The sequence below is a fragment of the Pempheris klunzingeri genome, unplaced genomic scaffold (assembly GCF_042242105.1).
Source record: "Pempheris klunzingeri isolate RE-2024b unplaced genomic scaffold, fPemKlu1.hap1 Scaffold_225, whole genome shotgun sequence".
In the NCBI taxonomy this organism is placed as follows: domain Eukaryota; kingdom Metazoa; phylum Chordata; class Actinopteri; order Acropomatiformes; family Pempheridae; genus Pempheris; species Pempheris klunzingeri.
Genome location: NW_027255128.1, coordinates 25,106 through 40,361, shown reverse-complemented (window position 1 = coordinate 40,361; position 15,256 = coordinate 25,106). Strand labels below are relative to the sequence as shown.

Genomic DNA, 15,256 nt, shown 5'->3' with positions numbered 1-15,256 from the left:
GGAAAAAGCTAATGAAGAATTAAAAAGAAGACGTGAAGCAATTGAAATGCGTACTCAAAATGTAGTTCAATACAATATAGCTACACCTATTCGAAAGAAACCATCATTTACACCTAACAATTATAATAATTTTAATAATAATAATAATAGCAGTAATAGCAGTAATACTAATAATAGTAATAGTAATACACCACGTAAAAATAAATGGACTTCTTTTGGCCTCTAAATAGTACCCAATATAATCTAATTTAGTGTAAAATATTTATACTCACCGATAATGACCTATTTTTAAATATTATTTTGTTGTAATATATTAAAATTATTTTTCCATTTTTTACATGTTGCTGAAACTTTGAATATAATTTATAGGATTACAATATTCGGCTATAAATTGTATTATTAACTAATATATTATGTAGATTCATTCAATAGTTACTATTGAATTAATTTTGGAAAAATTATAAAATTTTTATATTCAAATTTTATTGAGTTAAGAAAGTAATAATAATGAATAGACAATATCCTCCTACAAGTACTATAGCAATAGCGAACTATAGCAGTTAAATAGCTACATATTATTTTTTAGTTAGTTTTCATATGAACCAATATAAATCATATGCACTTATATATATCGACCTACTTCTGTTATCACTTGGTGCTTTTGTTTTACTTTGTTATATAGTCTCTTTCATTTACAAGTATGATTCTACAACTTTATAATTAATTTAATTTTATTATATATACTATTACTATTAGAATTGTAAAATCTGAACAGAATAATAGTAAATTAGAATGGGAAATAGATCCATGTGAATTGTATGTTCAAGAATATAACTCCAATGAAGAAGGTGTTGAGCAACACTACACACAAACTGCATATTTTCGTGGGAATATTGTTGCTATAAAACCCATACATTATAAAACAAAAATCAATACTGATGATTTAGCTATAATTAAAAAGGTATGTAACTAATCATTGTATTAGATATATTTATATTTCTATAAATTTTTCGTGTGTTAATGTTAGATAATGTCATTGAATCATCCAAATATTATAAAGGTTATAGGTTATTGTGTACTATTTGACCAAGTTATGATGATTACCCCATATCATGATAGAGGGAGTCTAGAGGTATGGATATTTTTATATTATTTTTTGGAAATCTTATGATAATTTTCATAGGATATGTTAATGGATGCTGATTTGAATATTGATAATCTATTAAAAATATCAATAATGGAAAATCTATTGAATGTAACACTACTTTTTATAAATACCTGGTCTAAAAAGTATAAGAGTGATAGAATTCATTTACGAAAATAACGATACTATATTAGATTTAATTTTAATTAATTTAGTAGGTAGATGACTTTTTAACGACCATTCTGATTAGAATTTAGTTTAGACAAAATTACTTTCATATCTGTAGTGCTTTTTATGTTATTTTTCTCCTCATGAAGAAAAATTTTGCATCTTTTTATTGTCATGAGAATATTATTGAATAGTGGAATATATAGATCATTATACATCAATTTAAAAAATAAAATAATAAATGACTATTAGAAACTCTCTCACTATTGATAACCATTAATTTTCGAATATTATATCAAGCTGACAAATTCTCATAGAGTATTCTTTAGCTTATTTAAAACTCTCTAAACGTGTTTTTACTACAAATAAACCATCCTTATTACTATATTCTACTTATTATTTTCGTTAATAATAAAACTATATTTTATTATTAATGATAGTATGACGTAGAATATTATACACGTTTAGATAATAATTTAATATTTTAATAAATTACAATGTTCTTTTTCATTATAACTTATAAACTTTAATTGTGAGAAATTAGACGCCTTTCGTTTTTTTAATAATGTACATTTTGTCTAATATGAGTAAGTATTGAGCTTTTTTGCACAAATGACATAATTTTTTATATCTCAATATTTTCTTTATTAAATTTAGCATTTTTAATAGCTATGAAGATTTAAATTAAAATTGAGATATCACTCAGCTTATTTTTTAATTTTTAGGCTCTTTAATAACTTTTGCAAGATTAAAAATAGGAAACTTTAAAATTCCTATGCGTAGTAGAATTACACTATATGATCTTTCAGTCTTATAATGCATGTGGATTTGATGATGTATAAATTTAATTAACTTAGATATTAGTTTTAAGTGAAATTCCATTTTTTGTAAGCTCTCAACAGAGATTAATTGATCCGCACAGACCAACAAAACGTTAAAGTGCATTTGCGTGTTTTTCTCGTGGTGACTTTAATATAAAGTAAATCAGCGCTGTATCTCCATTAAAGAGATTAATTGAATGCGCAAACAGTATTTTGATCTGATTGTACTTTAGGAAAAAGGTAATGATATCACCGTTCGAGAACTTTAATTCATGCTAACATTAAATATCTTAGATTTTATGAAAGTAGTTACTAATGTTAGAGGGGAAATCTATATTTCTTTTTTGAAAAATTTTTGCATCTTCTATTGTCGGTTAGTCGTGTTATAAATCAAGATTTCCTCATTAATTAAAATAATTTATGAGGCACATCGCATCATAAAATATCACTTTTGTTGCATCATATACCTACATGCATAGTGATGGGGCTGATATAGTACACCGCTCATAGTAGTGGCGAAAAATTGAATTCTGAGTATAAATAATAAATACAACTTATGATGTATATTAGTCATTATGGAGTATAATATATTGCAAACACCTGCTGGAGTTAATTTTTGTAAAAACGAAGTAGTTAGTTACAAAGTTATTCCAATGGAGTTCTCAATTTCAGTTACTTTGCAATTTTTTTAGTTAAACAAGGTAAAGTCAGCATAACTATTTATTTGAGCTCAAAATTCAAATAGGACAAACTTGCTCTTTTAAGCGTTGTAAACACCACCATACTAACTATTATGTGATATTTTAGTAGGAGTTAATTCACTAAAATTTGTCGCTTTCCAGTAATCAAAACACTATATATATATATCCCAGATGTTAACATAATTTCTTATAGTCTAGTATCTGTGGCATCATCGGTATGAAAAATTAAAGATCGGGGAACTTCGGTTTTCAATTTAAAACATTTATGAATTTATAATATATTGACGTAAAGTTCTAAGTTTTTTTAATTATGTTTATATATATAATCTGCAATATAACTATGGAGTGAATTTGATCAGATTCTTGTTTGGCAGCATTTCTATACTTTCTCTTAAACGCTCCCTATTCTTTTTGAATTTTATTTTTTTAGGCTGTTTTACTAAAAGCGAAGTTTATTTTGTCAATCACAACAGCGTAAACGAATCTAAAACCCGTCAATTGATTGTTTGTAGTCAGTCCAACCTTCTCTCCATATAGTTGACCCATCCTCTAGATTTTCCATAATGATGGAAATGAATTTTCTCGACTTCCAATCGTTATTTTTAAAAAACAAATTAACAATACTCACCAATAAAGTATTGTTAATTTTTTTATATATATCCAACCAAAATTGTATTTTCTTTTACAAATGGCAGTATCACAAATTTTTTAAACTTCAAATTTTCAAAAATTCGTCTTTTAGCTTTTATGTTGTCAGATATCTTACAATTAGACTGATGGTGTGATATTTTTTAACGTTTTTTCGATGCCATCGCGAAGGAAGGAGGGATTTTTAATGAAACACGAAATTAATAAAAATACTTTCCATTGATTGTTTTCACATTTTAAGAACTCTTTCGTCTCTATGTGAGCTTTTAAAACGAAAATCATCACTAGTATCCTTTCGCACACATAATTTAATTAGCTCGCTACAACACATCTGATAATAATTAAATATAATTTTCATGGTGTAATTCTTATCTACTTGAAAGTATCCATAATCAAATACGCTGATATTGTCATCATTCTCCAGAGTAAATATATTTAAAAAATTACACATGATAGTTTTCCTTAAGCTAAATGTGATGGCACAGATACCTACCAAATTTAACTATTTAACTATTAACTATTTAACTATTTGATTAGTCAGGTATTGATTCTGTTTTAAGGGTTACAGGAAAACTACCATCACTAAAATTACAGGATCTTTTGATCTGCCTCGTCACTTTGCGATCAATTTCGTCGAAGAATATAATTTAGATGTGTAATAATAAAAATCTACACTAGAAAAAAGGATTGAGAAAAATTTTTGAAGAATTTTAGTATTTAAATATAATCAACTTTGTAATATTTCAGTAAAATTTATAGAAATTAGTTAAATAATACAACACTATATAAGATAAATATAATATTGGATAGTATAATTTGACTAACAATCAATTTTTTCCATGTTGGATATAATTTTCATGTACCTTGGCATATTCCTGTAGTATCTATTACAATCAGCATTAATAAGAGAAATTAAAAGCCTCTATTATATATAATTTTAAGTTTGGCTCATCTGAACAACTTTTTTTACCATTAAATTTTCAATGGAATTAAAAAATGGGCAATAAGGTGGAAGGTAAAGATTTTTTATCCTGTAAAAATTAGCTATTTATAATGAAGTATGCGAGCATTATCTAAAATTAGAACTGGTATATCAGTTTCGTTATTAGAACACATTGCTTTAAATTCATTAAGACAATATTGGAAATCTTATCCATTGAAGGTCTTATTATGTATCTTATGATACAACAGCTTGTTTTTTGTCGTAGCTGAAACAACTGATATATTTCTGCTTATTAGAGCATATGGTAGATTAGTTTTCACCCAATTAAAAATTCAAGAAATTTCTCTTTTTTATGACTTTAAAACTAACTTCATCAAGAAAAACAAAATTTTTTGATGGATAGTCATCTTTCAATGCAATATTACATAATTATACCTTTTTGAATAGTGGACTACTTCTACTCCGGATTTTTATTACACCTATTAAAGTATAATAAAAATTTCTCAAGCATCTATCAATCTGAGAAGTGCAAACTCTTCTTTAACTAATTCCTCAAGTTCATTCAGTGTATATAAACAATTTTCGTTCGTTAACTAAACAGTTCTACGATCACCCCCAATTTAATAATTTAATCTACTTTTTTTTCATTGCTTTAAGATAATGATTTGCAATTGATGAAACAGTTGTTCTGGAAAAACATAATAAATTTGATAATAAGCTGTACTCTTCCTCTTAAAAATTAAATTCAGAATTCTTTCTAGCAATTCAGATTAGATCTGTAGTCTTACAGTTCTACTAATAGTAATTGTAGTATTCTGTGTTTGTAGAATATTGATGATTTAGATTGATCATTCTGATTACTTTTATCGATATTCATCATATTTTTGTTATTCTGAATATTCTTGGCGGAATTCAATAAAAATTTTTTTTTAAAACTTTTCTTCGACGAGATATTTAAATTTATATAGAGAAATGAAATTTTAATAGCATATCTATGAAATTTTAATAGCATATCTATGAAATTTTAATAGCATATCTATGAAATTTCGATAGCATATCTATGAAATTTTAATAGCATATCTATGAAATTTCGATAGCATATCTATGAAATTTTAATAGCATATCTATGAAATTTTAAAAGCATATCTATGAAATTTTAATAGCATATCTATGAAATTCTGATTCAGGGATACTATTTATAGTCGTCTATGAATAGTTAATTATAATCATAGACTATATGATTATTAATAAAAATATGATATATACGAATATATATTTCGCTCTAAAAGTAATGTTCAGAATAAATTGATTTATTTTATAAGCAAATAAGAAAATTTATTTCACCTAATCGATTAAAACTTTAAATTACTAATATATTTTGGATAAAATTTATGCACTATAATACATATTGAATTCCAGCGAAATCTTATTTTTGAACGAAGAAATAATTACATAAAAAGAATTAAGTGATGATCCCAATAAGAAAGACATTGTTGTCAAAATTCATAACTTAATACTAATCCATTATATTTATTCTTCAAAAATAGAAGTTTATAAATTTACGCTACAAGAAATGAATATGTAAGTAAAATTTAAAGCGACACTGTACATATTAAAATAATAATAAATTTTACAAATTTATAGCTAAATCACTATGCGTATAAGCAACTACTTTAATTGATGAACTATTAGATGAATTTTTCAACAATTATTTGGAATTTAAGTTATTGAGTTTTATTCATATATGAAATTTAGAATTATTATAAATTAAATGAGTTTAAAAAGTAATAATATCTCAAAAAGTAATTTTAACTTGATAAAAATTGGCGCCAACGTATAAACATGCGAATAATTCATTAATTATAAATTTTGGCATGGGTATTTAAAAAAGGAGTTATTGTAGTGATTTAAACATCTTTATTCAAAGTAGCATAGAATTTTTTTTTAGAAATATGGCTCGTATCATTGCAAATATAAAGAAAAAGTTCGATATTAGTTTGAATTAATCTAAGCTAATTTATAAATTGCTTTAAATTAATAATTATATAAGAATGAATGATAATAGCTCTTTGAAAAGACTACTAGTAAATTAAATCAATAGAATGAATAAGTGACCAACTACACCTAAATGTCTAAATCTAGTTAGTTAGCTAGTAAAACTAAATGTAGCTTTTTTGATGATTTTAACTTTTATAAGCAAAGTCAACATTCTAATTAAAAATAACTATAAGTGGAGATATTCATTTAATATTTCTATATTAGCATGAATCTTTTTAATTTGCAATTAATTTATGAAATCTAATATAAAAAATATGAAGAAAATGAAATAACCATTAAATATTTGCGCCAAAAGAACATTACGCTTAAGAGGAAAAGATACTAAAATAAGTAAGCAATCTCTAACAACATTTAAATTTACATTTTTACAGGCTTGATTAGCTTTATAAATTAAAAAAGCATTAGATAATTGTAATATAAGATTATTCATTTGTATATTTTTGAAAAAAGTAATACCAATGTATTTTAAGTAAGATTATTCTTAAATGCTCATGAGCATCACGTAAAAAATAGTGTATGCTGGCGGCAAACTCTTGATTATAAAAAGCAAAGTTATATTTCAAATTTTAAATCGATTAATAGACTTATTTGAATTCAAATGACTTTCATCTTTAGAGTCGTATTTGTCACAAGTTATAATTTCTAAAACTTTTTAATTGTTCATTTAGGAAATAAATAAAATTGGGACGAGTCTAATAATCATACTAGTTTAAGTTAAGAATAGTCTTACTTTAATAGATACTTGCTAACATAATTTTAATTATAATATTACAAAATTACGTAATATGCCGTAGTAAATATTTAAAAACTAATGCTATGTCATTAATATATATCACAAGAACATATCTTTCAACTCGGATCACTATAGCGGTATATTTAAACTTAATAGTTATACACATAATACACAATTTAGTCAATTTCACGACTATTTAATAACTATAAAAAGTAAATAACAAATAATTATATTACTAGGCTCTCATATATATTGAAAATTCTGAATTTAAATACCACGGGAAACTAAAACCTTCAAATTGTCTGATTGATATGAATTGGGTCCTGAGGTTATCAGATACTGGATTATGTGAATTTAATGTTGGTTTAAAATATGAAGAAACAAACGAATTTGGTATGAAAGAATATAATTTAATAATTAAAAAATATATTTATAATTAATTAAAAAATATAATTATTTAATATATTAATTTTATTCATAGATGAAAATTTTACTGCTCCTGAAATTTTAAAAATTACAAATAAACCACTATACTACTATACTTCACTATCAGATGTTTACAGTTTTGGTAAAATATTACGATTAGTATTTCAACTTGATAATTCAATTCCTGTTCTTCATGATATTTATAATGGTAAATATATAAAAATAATAATTATTGAAACGTATTATTTCGGTAATCGTCGTAACAAAACTAAACATAATATTTTGCGATATTGATAAAAATTCAATATAAATATTATTAAGAAAAATTTTTAAAATATATTAAAAATAAAAATTTTTATTGAATAAAGTTCGAAAAATGTATTAATTGTGCCCATGGGGGGGATCGAACCCTCGACTTCCGCATGCCTCAGTACTGTCATATAAGTACGGCGCTCTAACCGACTGAGCTACACGGGCAATAGTACTCACGTGAACTCCTGCCAAACTATATATACTAGCAAATTTTAAATATGTTATTTTACATAAGACGTTTGCAATTAAATATAACATGTTAAATAATAAAAAATACATTAAATTTTATTTGTAGGAGATATCTCATATATATCACAAAATGAGACCAATACTTGTGTTACATACAATGCTCAAGATTTTAGGAATGATCTTGAGGATGTTTCGTATATTTGTTTGAGAAATGAACCACTAGAAAGATTGCCATTTGTTGAACTTGATGTGCAATTTAAAAAAATCGTTACAAAAATGGGTTATAAAAGGTATTTTTGATCAAAATGTTAAATTTGTAGTGAACGTGACCGTTTAATCTTATTACATTTGCGCATGACTTTATTTCTATAATTTAGAATCAATCAATTTTGGTTGTAAAATACGAATTGTAATAAATATAATTTATTTTAGATAATTTGTTGGTTTTTAAGGTATTTTAATGTACGGTATATAAATTTTGAATGATTAACTAAAAAAAATAATAGATAATTTTATTATTATATTTAGTAATTTTATATAAAAATACTTTTTTTGAATTACAAATGTATTTCTCTCAAATATTACTTCTACATTTTTTGTAGGTTTATTCATACTTTCGGTATTTAATTAAATGCCAGTCGACTACTTTTGATCAAATATATTTAAGCATTTTAAAATAATCTTTAATTTTATGTTAATTATTATAAAACTAATAATTATTATCGGTCATGGTTATAGAGATAAACTTTTAATAATAAATCTTACTAATCAAGTAATATATTATTAATAAATCTTATTAATGAAGTAATATATTTTTAATAATAAATCTTATTAATCAAGTAATATATTTTTAATAATAAATTTTATTAATCAAGTAATATATTTTTAATAATAAATCTTATTAATCAAGTAATATATTTTTAATAATAAATTTTATTAATCAAGTAATATATTATTAATAATAAATTTTATTAATGAATATATTTTTAATAATAAATCTTATTAATCAAGTAATATATTATTAATAATAAACCTTATTAATCAAGTAATATATTTTTAATAATAAATCTTATTAATCAAGTAATATATTAATACAAATAGAATCAAAAACAAAACAAAACAAAAGAGTTGAAAGTTTGCGCACGCGCATAAGGTGTGCGAGATTGTGCATACGGTCCCAAATTTTAGTTATATTCCAGATTTATATAATGAAATTTGTAGGCATAATTTTTAAAATTTATTATGAAAACTCTTTGAATTATCTTAAAAGCTACAATGAGTTTGTAATAAAGTTTAGTATCGAGCGCAAATGAAACACATTTGCAAGATAACACTTATCTTACAAAACTGAATGTGTAGGCAAATAATGTTGTTTATTTAATTCTTATAAAAATAACATAAAGGATCATTTTGTATTTATCAAATATATAAATATAATTTTTAGTTGGGACGGCGATAATCCATAATGCGCACGCATAATATTAATGCCGATTATCCATCCACAAGGCGCAATAAACATTATTGTTGCATGAGACAGCTCAATAAACATTATTGTTGCATGAGACAGCTCAATAAACATTATTGTTGCATGAGACGGCGCAATAAACATTATTGTTGCATGAGACGGTGGAATAAACATTATTGTTTAATGAGACGGCGTAATAAATATATTATTGTTGGATGAGACGGCGCAATAAATATATTGTTTCATGGGACGGCGCAATAGATATATTATTGTTTCATGGGACGGCGCAATAGATATTATTGTTTGATGAGACGGCGCAATAAACATTATTGTTGGATGAGACGGCGAAATAAATATTATTGTTGGATGAGACGGCGAAATAAATATATTATTGTTGGATGAGACGGCGCAATAAATATATTATTGTTTCATGGGACGGCGCAATAGATATATTATTGTTTCATGGGACGGCGCAATAGATATTATTGTTGGATGAGACGGCGCAATAAACATTATTGTTGGATGAGACGGCGAAATAAATATTATTGTTGGATGAGACGGCGAAATAAATATATTATTGTTGGATGAGACGGCGCAATAAATATATTATTGTTTCATGGGACGGCGCAATAGATATATTATTGTTTCATGAGACGGCACCAATGATTATCTAGCGGTAATGTTGACGAGCTTGATTTATAAATATCTCTTACAAAAAGTATTTTAAAGAACTGATCTGTTGCTTGAATTTTTTTAAACAAAGGATAGATTAATTGTTATGGCGATACCGAAATAGGAACTATTCCGCCCGATTAATCACTGCGTCGGAGAAAATCAATTGTGTGTAATGAAGGTTAATTTATATTCACGCTCTTTTTGATAATGAATTTTCATAAAAATCCTTCTTCATCTTCTCGTTGGACAGATAATGTTTGCTCCGAGGAACGAGTTTTTTTTAAATACGTGAAATGCTAATATTAAATAATAATTTTTAATATAAAAAAAATTAGAAAATTTTTATGAAAAGTCTATAAGAGCTCAATATTGCAACTATTTGTGATAAATGGTTTTGTGTATTTATTTTTGATGTGATAAAATTAGTGTTTATTAACTAGTGAGCACAACTTAAGTCATTTACGAAATTCAGCTGTATTCGATGAGGACTATATAGTCAAATTCTGCCCAAAAGGATTCCTTCAATTAGATATTTTGAAAATTAATATACTAAATGTATATTTTGCGAAAAAATGTCAATGAATATATCATTATAGACTTATAGAGTTTATACTTATAAGTGCTTTTAAGAAAGAAAAAAAATCGGAAATATATTCCTATATTTTCCATTTTGGACAGATTAATTTGTGAAAACTTAAAAATCTTTTTTTTAATTAATAAATTTTATTCGATTCCAATATTTTTATAAAACGTTTGAACTATTGAGCATTTAAAAATTGTAGAATGTGTGGTTACAGATTACAAAACAATTCGTTCTTTATCAGAAAAATTCAAAGAGAATGATAAAAATTTTTTACTGTTATTTTAAAAAGAATGACCTAAATTCATTCAATCAGCTCATTAAAAATGCTTTAAAAAAGAGTTTTTTGACGACATTCCTGTTACATCTAGCTTCGCAGAAATATTTAATATTTAAAAATTTTACAAAAGTTTTAAACAGTGCCATCCTAGTATTTTGTTTTGTTTTATTTTATTTTTTTTGATAGTCAAGCTTAAATCAAATCATTGTTAAGAGCGTCATTGAACATCGATAGCTAATGCATTGAACGCCCAATTTTTTTAAAGTATAGCCAGAAACTAAATTGATTTAAAAATGTTTGCATTATTTCTTTTATTATAAGATGATATAATTTAAACTAATTGTAAAGTTATTGCAAAGTTATTACCAAGTTATTGGTATAGGAATGTGAATAAATTAGATATAAGCACTTTCTTTGCTTATTTTTTTTATTTGATTTGTTGTTTATTTTAAATAAATGAGACATATTTTTGCTTTGTGTTATCGCTCTATAAACGCACTTTTTTTAACAAAAAGTGCGTTTAGTTTTTTCATAGGATTATAATATCTTATTCAGATTTAACACACAGCCTCCTAATCCAGTGACGCGCTAAATCTAATAAGCAGATTAATCACTCCACGAATAAAAGATAACTTAAATATAATGACACTTTTTGTAAGCACCCATTTTTTACATTTTTCGATTTTCATTGAAGTTCAGATAGAAATTCATGGCTGAAGTTTACTTTAGATAAATTTAATCCGGATTAATCTTTTTGTTTATACAAAAGATTAAAGAGAGCAAAATCGGTATTAAATAGAAATAAACATTAAACCTTTTATATATATTAATTGCATTTATAGTTTCTTCAAAGGTATTTTTATTGAATTTTTTTTGAAAATATATTCGGCGAGATATCCTGGAATAAGGTTGGGTTTTTTGTTCTGAATATGACGATTCTTTCTTTTGCAAGCTCCCCAAGTAGCTTCAATTCTGTTGGTATGAACACCATCTGTACTTACAAAATTCTCACTATGGTTTACAACCATGTGAAGGAATCCATTATGATCTAGCCGCCGGTAACCTTTCCAACAATCAGTCCAAATGATGGAACCTCGCTCAGCCCACCTATGTATTATGTCGGTCAATGTTGGCTCATTTCTAACAGTGGTTGACTCCATGAATACATTTCCACTTTCATCTATTCCACCGACCGATCCATTGGTCTTGATTAGAGAGAATTCGCCCAACATTATACTTACGTTTACAAATTAGAGACTCATCAATTTGCACGACCACTCCATCTCCTCCAACTTTGTTCGAATGCTCTAATAAGTGGTTGACGTATACGTCTCTAATAAAGCTCTTCCAATTTACAATAGTTCTAGAAGATAACCCCATTTCCTTATAGATGAAGCTTTGGGAAGACGCATCGTGAGAATAAAGGTAAATTATCTTCAAAATCTCCCATAATTTCAGATGACTTCTCCCAAAGAAACTTCCACTTCGTATAGATTTTTGCTTTTTACATCGAGCGCAAAAGTAGATATAACCATCATTTAAGTGGGTTTTTCTTGATAGAGACATGGATTCATGACAACAAATTGGATTCTTATCAAGAAGGCCAAATTTCTTCAATATTTCAATACAATATTGTTGGTTGTAGCTAAACATTTCGATAAAAAAACAGTTTTACATCGGAAACTACGACTGAGTCAATAGATGGGAGTGAAATGGATAGCTGCATGGCGATTTATTTGCTTAATCCTTAATCTTTTGTATAAACAAAAAGGTTAATCCGGATTAAATTTATCTAAAGTAAACTTCAGCCGAAATTCATAAATGACACTTTCGATGATTTCTCTGTTGCTATTTACAAAGGAAGTTTTGTTTCGCGTAGAGGCTTAATGTATTGTGACGTTCGACGTGCCTTCAATGGTATTGGTGTGAGCTCATATTGAATCTACGAATTCAATACTATGATTCACGTGCAGATGCTGATAAAGTTCGTGTAACTTTTATAGTCGGAGAAACATTCTGTAATTTTTGTAGAAGCCTCTTATGGCGCGAGTTTTCATTGTAGACAGCAATGTATCAGCTGTTTTATTAGGTACCTCAATAAGAAATATTCTTTTTTACTCAGTAAGCTCAACTATCTTTAGGATCCTCAATGTTATTTGTTGAGCTTTGACTTTTTAATTTCGATAAATATACCAGGCAATTCAATTATGTCTTCGAAATCCAAACTATATGCAACTAACTGCCGCAGGTATTTGGAATAGCTACAAATAGTCATTTTAAATGACCAGTAATTTGCGTTAATTTCTTATATTTGTACTAGCCAAACAATATGTTAGTTCGAAAATTTCATTGACTTATCTTTTATCTTTGAGACAAAAAAGAAGGCATTTTTGAGTATAGATATTTCTTTTCGGCATGTCTTTCTGGAGCACCTCCAAATTTTTCGATGAATATAAAATCCTACATTCCCGCAATAAGAACAGATACTTGGATTTTTCAATAAACTATAAATTCTTCTTAGTTACAAAAAATATTTGCAATGTTTTTAATAGGAGGAAGCATTATTACTAAAACAATGAAATCTACTGCCGCATAAGAAGATTCAATATACATATTATTTAATCGTACATTTGCGCCTCTAGATTAGAGGGCTTATATTAAACTTCAACACAAATTTAACACACTGTGTACTTAGAATTTACAAAATATTTGATAAAAAGTGTTTATTATTTAATTTTTTTAATTGAATCATATTATCTTCCAATAAAAAATTATTGCTAATAAAATATGATTTCTATTTTCTTTTTGATTGTGTAATTATGGCTCACTATTCATGGTCCCCTCATTTGAATATTTTTTCGATTATAGTTCATATTGAATATATTTATTTTGTTTGACATTATCTTTAAGTCAAAAAATTAATGAAGTATTTTTATAACATTATTTCTACTAATTTCGGAATTACTTTAGTAGTATGTGTAGCAAATTTTTCTTTAAATTAATTACAGATGATACTATTGCGGGAATCATTATGATTTTATTAATAAGCTTTTTATTATAAAAATTAAGTCCGTCATTAAAAAAAGTAAATTTTCTATCAAGATTGTTTTGGAAAGGCTTCAGTTTTCAATTATAATACCAGCATAGATTATAATGACTAACACTTTTGGCTTGATCATTTATTTTGATTCCGCATCGTATAGTTTGATTGTGTGTCTTCAAATGGCTAATTTAATTTATTATGCGCCCGTTTTGAGCGATCATAGTGTATATAATATTATTACTAGTTACATTTTGTCCAGTTTTTAAATTGACATTGAATCTTCCATTCTTACTTACAATATACATATATATTTAATAATATATATTGAATATTACGTTATATTCGTAATGGTAATAGTTTATTAGAGATAATAGAGTCTTATTTGCTGTTTTTTAATCTTTCAAATTAATTTATTTGAAAATACTTTATATTACTTTTAGGATTCTTCTATATATTATAGGGACTCAACTCAGTAAGGGGAGTTATTATATATTTATAATAAATATAACTCACTGCTTTTTTTATTTTCATCATTTTGAACAAATAAAATACTTTTTAAATTATCTTACTGCAGAAAATCATTCTTTATGTACTTTAAATGGACAGGAAATATTAAATTGCCACAACGAAAAGTATATAATACATTAGTTGTAAACAATGTGGTGGTTGATATAAATTCATTCAGCTGCTAAAATATATCGATTATATGCCATCTTAAGAAATAATAAATTATATTATTGTTATGTAATACAGTTAAACTTTATGAGGAGAACATTCTCCCCAATACATTACATTAAGTGTTAGAATATAACTAATAATTCTTTATAATTTTATTTTGGTAGGAAATATATAAATTTACTTAAAAACATTAATATTAAGTAGAGCTTTTCAAACTATATAGTAAATGTAATTACTATATAGAAATTCTGCCATCTTCATCTATTTTAGCCCAAAGATTTGAAATAAAATCATGATTCAAGTATTTTATAGTTTCATATTATAGAAATTGGAATGATTATAAAATAAGCTGTAAATAATCATATATAAATTGTGTTTTATTTAAAGTATTT

At 25.6% G+C, this 15,256-nt stretch overlaps 1 non-coding gene across 1 annotated transcript; it reads right to left on the bottom strand.

Annotated features, from left to right (window-relative positions):
* Positions 1–8,030: 8,030 nt before the first annotated feature.
* On the bottom strand, positions 8,031–8,119 carry trnai-uau (transfer RNA isoleucine (anticodon UAU)). The gene is given in 2 exon segments: positions 8,031–8,066; positions 8,082–8,119. It is a non-coding gene; the product is annotated as a tRNA-Ile (tRNA).
* Positions 8,120–15,256: the final 7,137 nt, after the last annotated feature.